At 35.2% G+C, this 8,874-nt stretch overlaps 1 protein-coding gene across 5 annotated transcripts in view; it reads left to right on the top strand.

Annotated features, from left to right (window-relative positions):
- The first annotated feature begins 6,260 nt into the window (after window positions 1–6,260).
- The window catches only part of LOC131031099 (protein spt2), a 28,040-nt gene continuing 25,426 nt past the window's right edge, over window positions 6,261–8,874 (top strand). For 2 of the 5 annotated variants that reach the window (XM_057962129.2, XM_057962128.2), the window contains exons 1-2: window positions 6,262–6,475; window positions 6,615–6,652. The gene's annotated coding sequence lies outside the window, so the exon portion shown is untranslated. Of the gene's footprint in view, window positions 6,653–8,874 lie in introns of all 5 variants that reach the window. The other 3 variants (XM_057962126.2, XM_059209400.1, XM_057962127.2) reach the window with 2 other exon arrangements.

Genomic DNA, 8,874 nt, shown 5'->3' with positions numbered 1-8,874 from the left:
GAACATGAAAACTACAGACTTGGCCAGATTCACCTCTTGACCCGAGGCTAGCATATAGGAATTAAGGATGCCTTTGAAGGCGCTTGCTTCCCTTACACTTCCCTACCCAAAAAGCATCGTGTCATTGACAAATTGCTGGCGGGTAAAGGGAGGGAGGCCGCTGGTAATGGGGATTCCTTGGATCCCACCTTCCTCTTTGGCCTTAGAGATGGATCTACCTAGGGCTTCAGCCATGATGATGAAGAGGAAGGGGGACATAGGATCTCCTTGCCTAAGCCCTCTTAAGTTGTCGAAGAAACCTTTCAGGGAACCATTAACCAAGACTGAGAATTTGGGGGTGGATATACATTCAAAGATTAGGTTGATCCAGGATTTGGAAAATCCAAAGGCCTCCAAGAATTTACATAGGAAGCACCAATCAACTTTGTCGTAAGCTTTGCTTATGTCTAATTTGACTAGCATACTTGGGGCCCTGTTGAGCTGGACCGAATGAATGGCCTCTTGGGCTATAATAACCCCATCATAGATTGATCTATCTGCTACAAAGTTGGTTTGTTCTTTACTAATGATAATGGGGAGAAGATTCTGGAGTTTGGCTGCTAGGGTTTTGGTTAAGAGTTTGTACAGAGTATTGCAAAGGGCTATTGGTCTGAAGTCATTAAAGCTTTCAGGATTCTCTTTTTTGGGGATGAGAGCTAAGAAGGTATTGTTGATTTCTTTGAGAATCTTACCAGAGTTCCTAATACCTTCTAAGGTGTCTGTGATCTCTGTCCCCATAAAACCCCAACATTTTTGGAAAAAGCTAGTGGGGAAGCCATTCGGGCCCGGGGCCTTGTCGGGATTCATCGTCATAAGGACATATTTAACCTCCTCCTTAGAGAATTTCTTTGACAATATTTTGTTGTGGTCATCGTTAATGAGTTTTGGAAGATTCTTGATAATATTGAGTTGGCCCCTAAGGTTGGAGCCTTCAATATTGTTTAAGATTTTATCAAAAAACCTTGCTGCCTCGGAGGCAACATCATCTGGTTCAGACAGTATGGAACCCTGGTAATTCTTAATTTTAGAAATTCGATTGACCCATTGCCTCTGCTTAGTACTATTGTGGAAAAACTTAGTATTTCGGTCCCCATCACTCAACCAAGTCTCCCTCGATTTTTGTTTCCAAAAGATCTCTTCATTTGAGAGTGTCTTTTCATATACAAAGAGTAGAGCCTTTTCTTTGAGGAAGATATGTTCATCCATCCCCTTCTCAAGAACCTCAATGTTAACATTCTTAAGATCATTTTCTATTAGAAGTTTTTTATCAAAAATATTTCCAAAATTAGTCCTGTTCCATTCTAAGAGCTTCCTTTTGATAAGCTTTAACTTGCTTGTGATAATAAACATCTTCAAACCAGAGAAAACAGAGCTTCTCCACCAGTTCTCAATTAAGTTTAAAAAGTTATCATCTCTGAACCACGTGCTCTCAAATTTGAAGGGACATTTTTTAGGGGAGTGGTCAGATAATAAGATTAGTTGGAGTGGGAAATGGTTAGATCCTGCTAAAGGGAGGGGTTCTGCATTCAGGGTAAAGTTAAGCTCCGAGAGCCCTCCATGGATAAATAACCTATCTAGTTTCTCAACAATGTTACAAAAACCAAGCCTTCTATTGTTCCAGGTGAAGGCATTATTTGCCATCTGGATTTCCAACAGGGAGTTCCTATTGATCCAACGATTGAAATCTACAACTGCTGGAGGAAGTTTGTTGCTACCTCCTCTTTTGTCTGCTACCTTAGTGATAGCATTGAAATCTCCCCCATTGATGCATACATCGTTTGGGAAACTTCTGAGGAAAGACTCCAATTCCACCCACACCCTAGCCTTATCCCTATTTTAGATAGGACCGTAAACATTAATCAATTTGAATCCTAGGTTATTTTGATAACTTACTACTTCTCATCCCATCCAATTTTGCTTAATCTCTAAAGGTGTAAACAAGATGAATCTAGAGTCCCAAATGATGGCTAAGCCCCCTGAGGCCCCTGTAGCAGGGGAGTGCTTTAGCTGTCTGACGCCTAGTTTTTTCTCAAAAAGGGCTATCTCAGAGGAGTTCATTTTGGTTTCTTGGATTAACATTATATCTGGTTTAGAATCAGAGATGCAACACTTTAAGATGCGTTGTTTGTTAGGGGCATTCAGACCCCTAACATTTCATGTTATGATTTTAATGGCTATGTGGGGAGGAACTTCCCCTCCCCTGCATTGAAAAGATTAGATATTTTAGACTGACCCCTTGCTTCTCCATCCTTTGATCTTAGTTCAACAAGGGATCTCCTGCCTCTTTTCTTACTGATTTTAGCACAGTCAGGAGAATCTTTACTTCTTTCAGAGCTGAGAATGCTTAGAGTGTTTGGGTTATCATTTTCTAAGTTGTCTAATGCTATAAAAAGTTCATCTGTTTCTAAGTCGACTCTGGAAATATCCATTAGATTTTTGACATAGAGATCCCTTTGTCTTTCTAGTTCCTCATCATCACAAATTTCATCAACCAATTGATCCATAAGGTCATTTACTACTTCTTCCCCTACAAATTTGGCAATGATGTTAACTTCCCTAGCAACTCGATCACTCTCAGATTCTGCAATTGAATCTAAAACAACCATCAAAGATGGAGGATGGACCTCTGACCCCTCAAAGGTATCCAATCTTGAGACTTGAGAGATTGGTTGACCCTGCACGAGTGCCATTCCTGGATTCAGGGGAGGCCTATCCCTCTCTGATTGCTCAGAGGAGGAGGGGAGTTCCATTAAAGGGGAAGACCTCGAAGGACTTAGCCTCTCTGGTGGGATGAGAGAGCTAGATGATGGCAAATTAGTCAGTCCGGGCTGCTCTTTCTGAGGGAGCACCTCACTGATTTCACCTTCTTCCAGGTCTCATTCCCAAAGTAATGAGTCAACTATAGGTGGATTAATAGTTGGCAATGGAGGAAGAGGTGGGCGAGATATCTTAATAGGGGAGCTGTGAGGACATAAGTTTGTGGTGAGATGATTAGAGTTGATATTAAACTTATAGCCTTCGAAGGTAAAACCCCCTCCTTCCACAAATCTAAATGGGGTGCCATTAGATTTGAGGACTGATTCGGAGAAAGGTTTCTTAGAGGGGATCCTCCTCGGCGTAGACTCTTCGAAAGAACCATTATAAAAAGGCAGTTCTAGGGTTAAGCACAAATTGTCGCATTTCACTGTTATGGGCTCTAAAGATTTAATGTTAATATTCATATTAACAATCAAAAGTTGGTTAAAGAAGCTGAGGGTTGATTTTTTAACTTCTACAAATTTGCCTATTTTGTTACCTATTATTCTTAAGAACTCATTATTTCACAATTCTACAGGGAATTTATCAAGTGAAATTGCTTTGTTAACCATGCAGGAATTAAATTAAGATGGAAGAAAGAGGGGTTGCCATTCCCGACAATCAAACCCTAGACCTTTGAATGTTAATATGTCCCCGTTTAGCAAAGAATTTATCAAACTCTGATTACCACATTCAATAGCTAAGAAATTATCAAGAAGGATATCAATTTTTACCTGGTTATTGAGAGAAGTCGACACCCAATTAGCAACTTGATCAGACGGGATCCCCCAGCCTTTCCACCGAGCAAAGATCATTCGGTCGTTGCAATGCATTTGATACTTGATCTTAGTATGGGTATCAATTTCAATGACCAACCCATTAGGATTAGCTAGAGGATTTGAAGGTAAATTTGACTTAGGATGCTTAGCCTCCTTTAAATTGTGATTATTCATGAAAGAGTGACGGCCTGGGGATACCATTTTCTTTGATAATTTACCCAAGGACCTTCGAGGAGGAAAAATATGGCGAGTAGAGGAAACCTTTGACTGATTAGGTTTTACAAAACCCTCCTCCCGATAATGATCGGGATTCCGCTTGAGGTAGTTTGGTTGCCCTAATGCTCTGTTGTTTCTGCAGCTCACCAAATGCCAATCTCGATCCCTGCCCTTGCAAAGAGGAGGGGAAGCCCTAACCATATCAGCCAGAAAATATTTAGTTTTTGCAAAGAAGGCTTCTTGATTGCGGGTCCGTGATATAACCTTGCCAGGTTCCTCAGTCCCACAGATATTAGCCAAAACAACGAACCGATTTACAAAGCTTCTGTAAATTCCTTGCTGCGGGTAAGAATGCTTGAAAAAGGGTGTCAATGCAATGCATCGATTTTTCGTTCGCAGAGACATTTTTTCGCTAACCTTGATATTTTGCATGTTCAATTTTAAACAATATGTTTTTGTAACTAAAGTCAATTGCAAAAATAATATTTACTATGTCAAACTTCAAAATAGGATAACCTAACATTATTTCATTATTCTCATTTAGTATTAAATCTAGACACTTATAATTTAGTAATATTTAATTTAATAATAATGGATTGATATCTTCTCTAGATATGCAATGGATCTATTTCATATATTTTATCGATAAATCTATTAAAATTTTTAATTCATAATTAAGATAAATGTTGTTTCCAATGAATTTAATCGAACTTTTACTGTTTCATGTTATGAATAAATTAAAACACCATTAACTTTCTTTGAAATAAAATGAGATTGAAAACTCCAAATTTAAAATATTATTTGGAACCAATAGAAAATCTTAATAATAAATAAAAACTATATTTATTTCCTTTCTAAAATACCAAAACAAATTTTTATTTTATTTCCTAAGATATTACAAAGAAATAAAAAAAAAACTTCATATATATATGTTTTTGAAATACAACTAAATAAATTTTATAGATCAAACTTCCTTAAGCGTTTGGAGGAAAATCCACTTATCTGTAATGCTCTCCTTTGTTGAAGATCTTCAATCCCTTTGATTTCTTCTTGACTCTTCATCTTGCTCCCTTCGATCCTTGTCCTACAACCTAGTATAGATCTCCTCCAAAACCCCTAGAAAATCCTATCTCCTACAATACAATATGTCTACCAAAATCCTCCTCCTACTAACATGATTTGCAAGAATTCAAAACTACTTATCAAATAAAACAATGAACTCTCCCTTTTCGAAAATCTAGTGTTCAATATATAGAAAAGAGAGTCATTTTCCCACTACCATGTAAATTAATTGGTTTTGAGATTCTTTTCCTGAAATAATCCCATGCAAAAATGATTATTGTCATAGTGGAGGTTACATGCAAAAATTTGAATTTGAGATTCTCTTCTAGAACCTTCTCATTTCCTCCTACAACATGTGCTAAATAACATATTGAGAAAATAAGTAATTTTTAAACTAATTTCATGCAAAATGATTGTTGTCATACTGGGGGTTACATGCATATTAAATTTGAATTTTGAAATTCTTTCATGCAAGGCATATTTCTTACAACTTGCCTGGGGTTACATTTGACCATGCATTTAAAAATTTGAATTTGAATTTTCCTCCATTCTATCAAAAATGAATTTCGTAACTCCCTTGTCATAATAAAACCATGTATATAATTATTCTTGTCATAGAATAATTTTGTAACTCCCATGTCATATATTTGCTAAATATAATAAAATAATTTCCAACTAAATTATGACCTCACGTGCGCGTCACCACTTATTACTCCCTTTTATTTAAAATTTTGACCTTATTTAATTTATCATTTCTAACTAATAATAATAATAACAAGTTTTATCAAAGTCTGAAAAAGAGGGTTATGACAATATGAATCATGTATTCATTATGCAATTAAGTACGAGCTCGCATAAATACTCACATTGACTATAAGGCTAATCAAATTCCATAACATTTTTAAAAGAGCACTATAACATTAAAGTTTGATAACGCTTTTAACAAAATTATCATGTTTAGCATGAATAGTCAAGCATTAATAAATTTTGAACACAAGCATTGGGATTTCAATTTGAATAACTTATAACATTAAGCACAAATTTATTTCTACACTTAAAACATTAAGATATTTCTACTTAGACTGACTTAATATGTTATCAAAATTCATATATATAATCAAAATAAATATACATATATATTATTGTAAAATTAACTAATTACATAATGTTAAAATACATTTAAACATTATAAATAAATAAATAAAATGTACATGATTTTTTTCCCAAATCCAATAGGCTGTCAATTAATTATTAAATTCTCTTTCATTCATTTATTAGTTTTTCTCTAAAATAGAAAGTTTTTAAAAATACATATTAAATGAGTTGGTTCTAAGAGATTCTATGTTTTCTTTCACTTTTGAACTTACCAACTCGAAGGGAAGAACGGATAACCGTCTTTAAAATTCTGTTTTGTCTCGCAGGACTGTCAAATTTATTTCTATAGGTTTTTAAGAGTGGGCTACCGTCATTATTATATATTTTTTTATCCATGAAATCCCCCCTGGTTGATGAAGTTAACCCCCTTTGCAGAATAGACGAAATGGAGGAGGAAGGAGCAATGGATGGGATGAGGAGAAAGAAGGGCAATTACTACTTTAATCCCTGAATTGTCCTCCTGCTTATGCAATTTTTAATTTTCTTTAATTTCTATTTGTTCATTCATTCAACGAAATTTCTAAAGATTCGTCCAGGAGAAATAAACGAGGGTTTGGATCAATGCAGAAAGAATTGGGATTTCCCTTCATCAGCAGTTGATCCAGGTTAGTAAGTACTTGTAATTTAACATTTTGAAACTCCATAGATCAAAATTCAATGAATGAATTGTGAGGAAGTAATTTTAAATTTTGGACAATTAAAATGATAATTTCTTGAGAAAATTAAGAGAATGTTAAGGTGTACAGATGGAGGGTATAAATATGAGTTTCGGGAGTTCGAAGTGCTATAATTACAATTTCTCTCGATATGCTAATCTCTTTTCATTAGAAAACTAACATTGAAGACGACGGATCGATAAATTTATAACTGTTTTAAGTTTAGCCAAAAAAAAAAGTCAAAATTTTGGTAGCGTGCTTCCAGTTTAGTCCACAAGCGATTCACAATAATGGCATAACATAAAGGGCATGGAATTTTGCGCTACTAAGTTTATGGTAACATTAGGCGAAGGCTCACTTATTGATGGGTATGAGATCTTTCTTGTTAAAATTTGCTCGAGCAACTTTTAGCCTGCAGAGGTGCCAGTGAGACTTGAACCCAGGTCATCGTCAAGGAATCTTTCTGCCTTACCTGTGCATGGCCTGTTGGGTTATAAACTTATAAGCTTCTAATACTACACGATCTGTAGAATGGAAGCGTTGCAAAGGATTTGTAATTCTGTTGGCAATTTATGGACTGTCAGATGTAATCATTGGCACAGTCTCTCACCTGATTGTTTAATGGCAAGCCTCATTTGAGGAAATAAATTGCAGTGTCAATAAAACTATATGTATTTTGGAAAAGAAAACTGACGGCATTCTTTCTGTTTGGTAAAACATTCATAGATTTCTAGCAAATTTACTATGTTTTAAAAGGAAATCCATATAAATATTTTTCTCTTGCTTTTATTAAATTATTATGGCACCCCTTCTTCAAAATTGTTATCTATAGGATTAATTTACATACTCTGGAGTTCCATCGTACGTTAACCATTTTCAACTTCAGCTGCCTTTTTTGGGAAATGGTACAGACAGGGAATGGGAGATTAATTCTCCTAATTTTAAAATCAAAATTTACATCTAATTGAACTATTCTTACTTGGGATTGACATTGGGCATTGATTTCTTTTAGTTGAGCTCAAGCTTGTTGTTAATTATATGATGTAGAAATTCCGCAAAATGGTTTTCCATGAAAGCTATTGAAACCTTTCTATACACATTCCGAGAATCCTGATTGAAGCAGTCGCTATTGAAGCTTGGTGTTCTCTCGTCAACATTGTTTATCACATCCATATAAGTTCCAATCTGAAGTTCCAAACTGCAGATGGGAGAAATGCAGATATGTGTATTAAGAATGACAATATGGACAGATCAAGGATCTATGCATGGAAACATCTTCAAGTGATGTTTACCAACCTGGGATGTGCACTGTAGAATCACATGTAGAAGAAAAGAATATTTATTATTTAAAAGAATTTGACAAAGATATTAGAATATCTATTAGTTGATCACCTTATCTCTGTCTACAGCCGCAACAAATTATTTTTAAATCGATTTTGATTTGATTTGACCTGCATAATTCTTTTTTGATGCAAATATAAAAAATTCTATTATAATATACAATTTCTGCGAAATGGTGGTTCTTGTATTTGTAACCATCTAAAGATTTCTATATACAGAATTCACAAAGAAATCATACCTTCATAGAACTTGTTTCTTTGTGACTATTAGCCTATGAAGGAGATAGATCCAAGTAGCCAGTTTCACAGAACACTTATGGTACGCTGGCTGCTGAACAGATGGAATGTTATAACTATAGAACAGGAATTGATGAAAGCTAGCCTTCATGTTTACTGAATCAGAAGAATCTCTAAGCTATCTATCCACTCAAGTTTTGTGTTTGTAGAGCAAGGTATACAAGAATGCATGTTTAGCCTTTCTACTAGTTTATCACCTTCTCATTGTTTTAGCTTCAATGGGTCATTTCGTAATCTATTTTTTCATTATTTCCTTTATTTCCATCAAATAATTATTCTTTGCCAAAAAACCTTAGTTTGAAGATTTTAATGGCTCCCTGTATTAATTTGCAAAGAATTGTTATGGTTCTTAGTTGTTGCTAAATCCTCTAGTTCATGCACTTCACATCCAATTGGTGTAATGTCCCCTTTTGCGATTGCCCTAAATCTTGCCCAAGCACCTGTCAAAGTCTACCAACTTTACCTTGATTAATTATGAAATCAGATATTCTGTTTGGATTGATCAACTTGCTTGTCTCTTTCGATGCTTGATCT

The sequence above is a fragment of the Cryptomeria japonica genome, chromosome 7, assembly GCF_030272615.1.
Source record: "Cryptomeria japonica chromosome 7, Sugi_1.0, whole genome shotgun sequence".
Taxonomy (NCBI): domain Eukaryota; kingdom Viridiplantae; phylum Streptophyta; class Pinopsida; order Cupressales; family Cupressaceae; genus Cryptomeria; species Cryptomeria japonica.
This window is presented reverse-complemented; position numbering and strand designations above follow the sequence as displayed.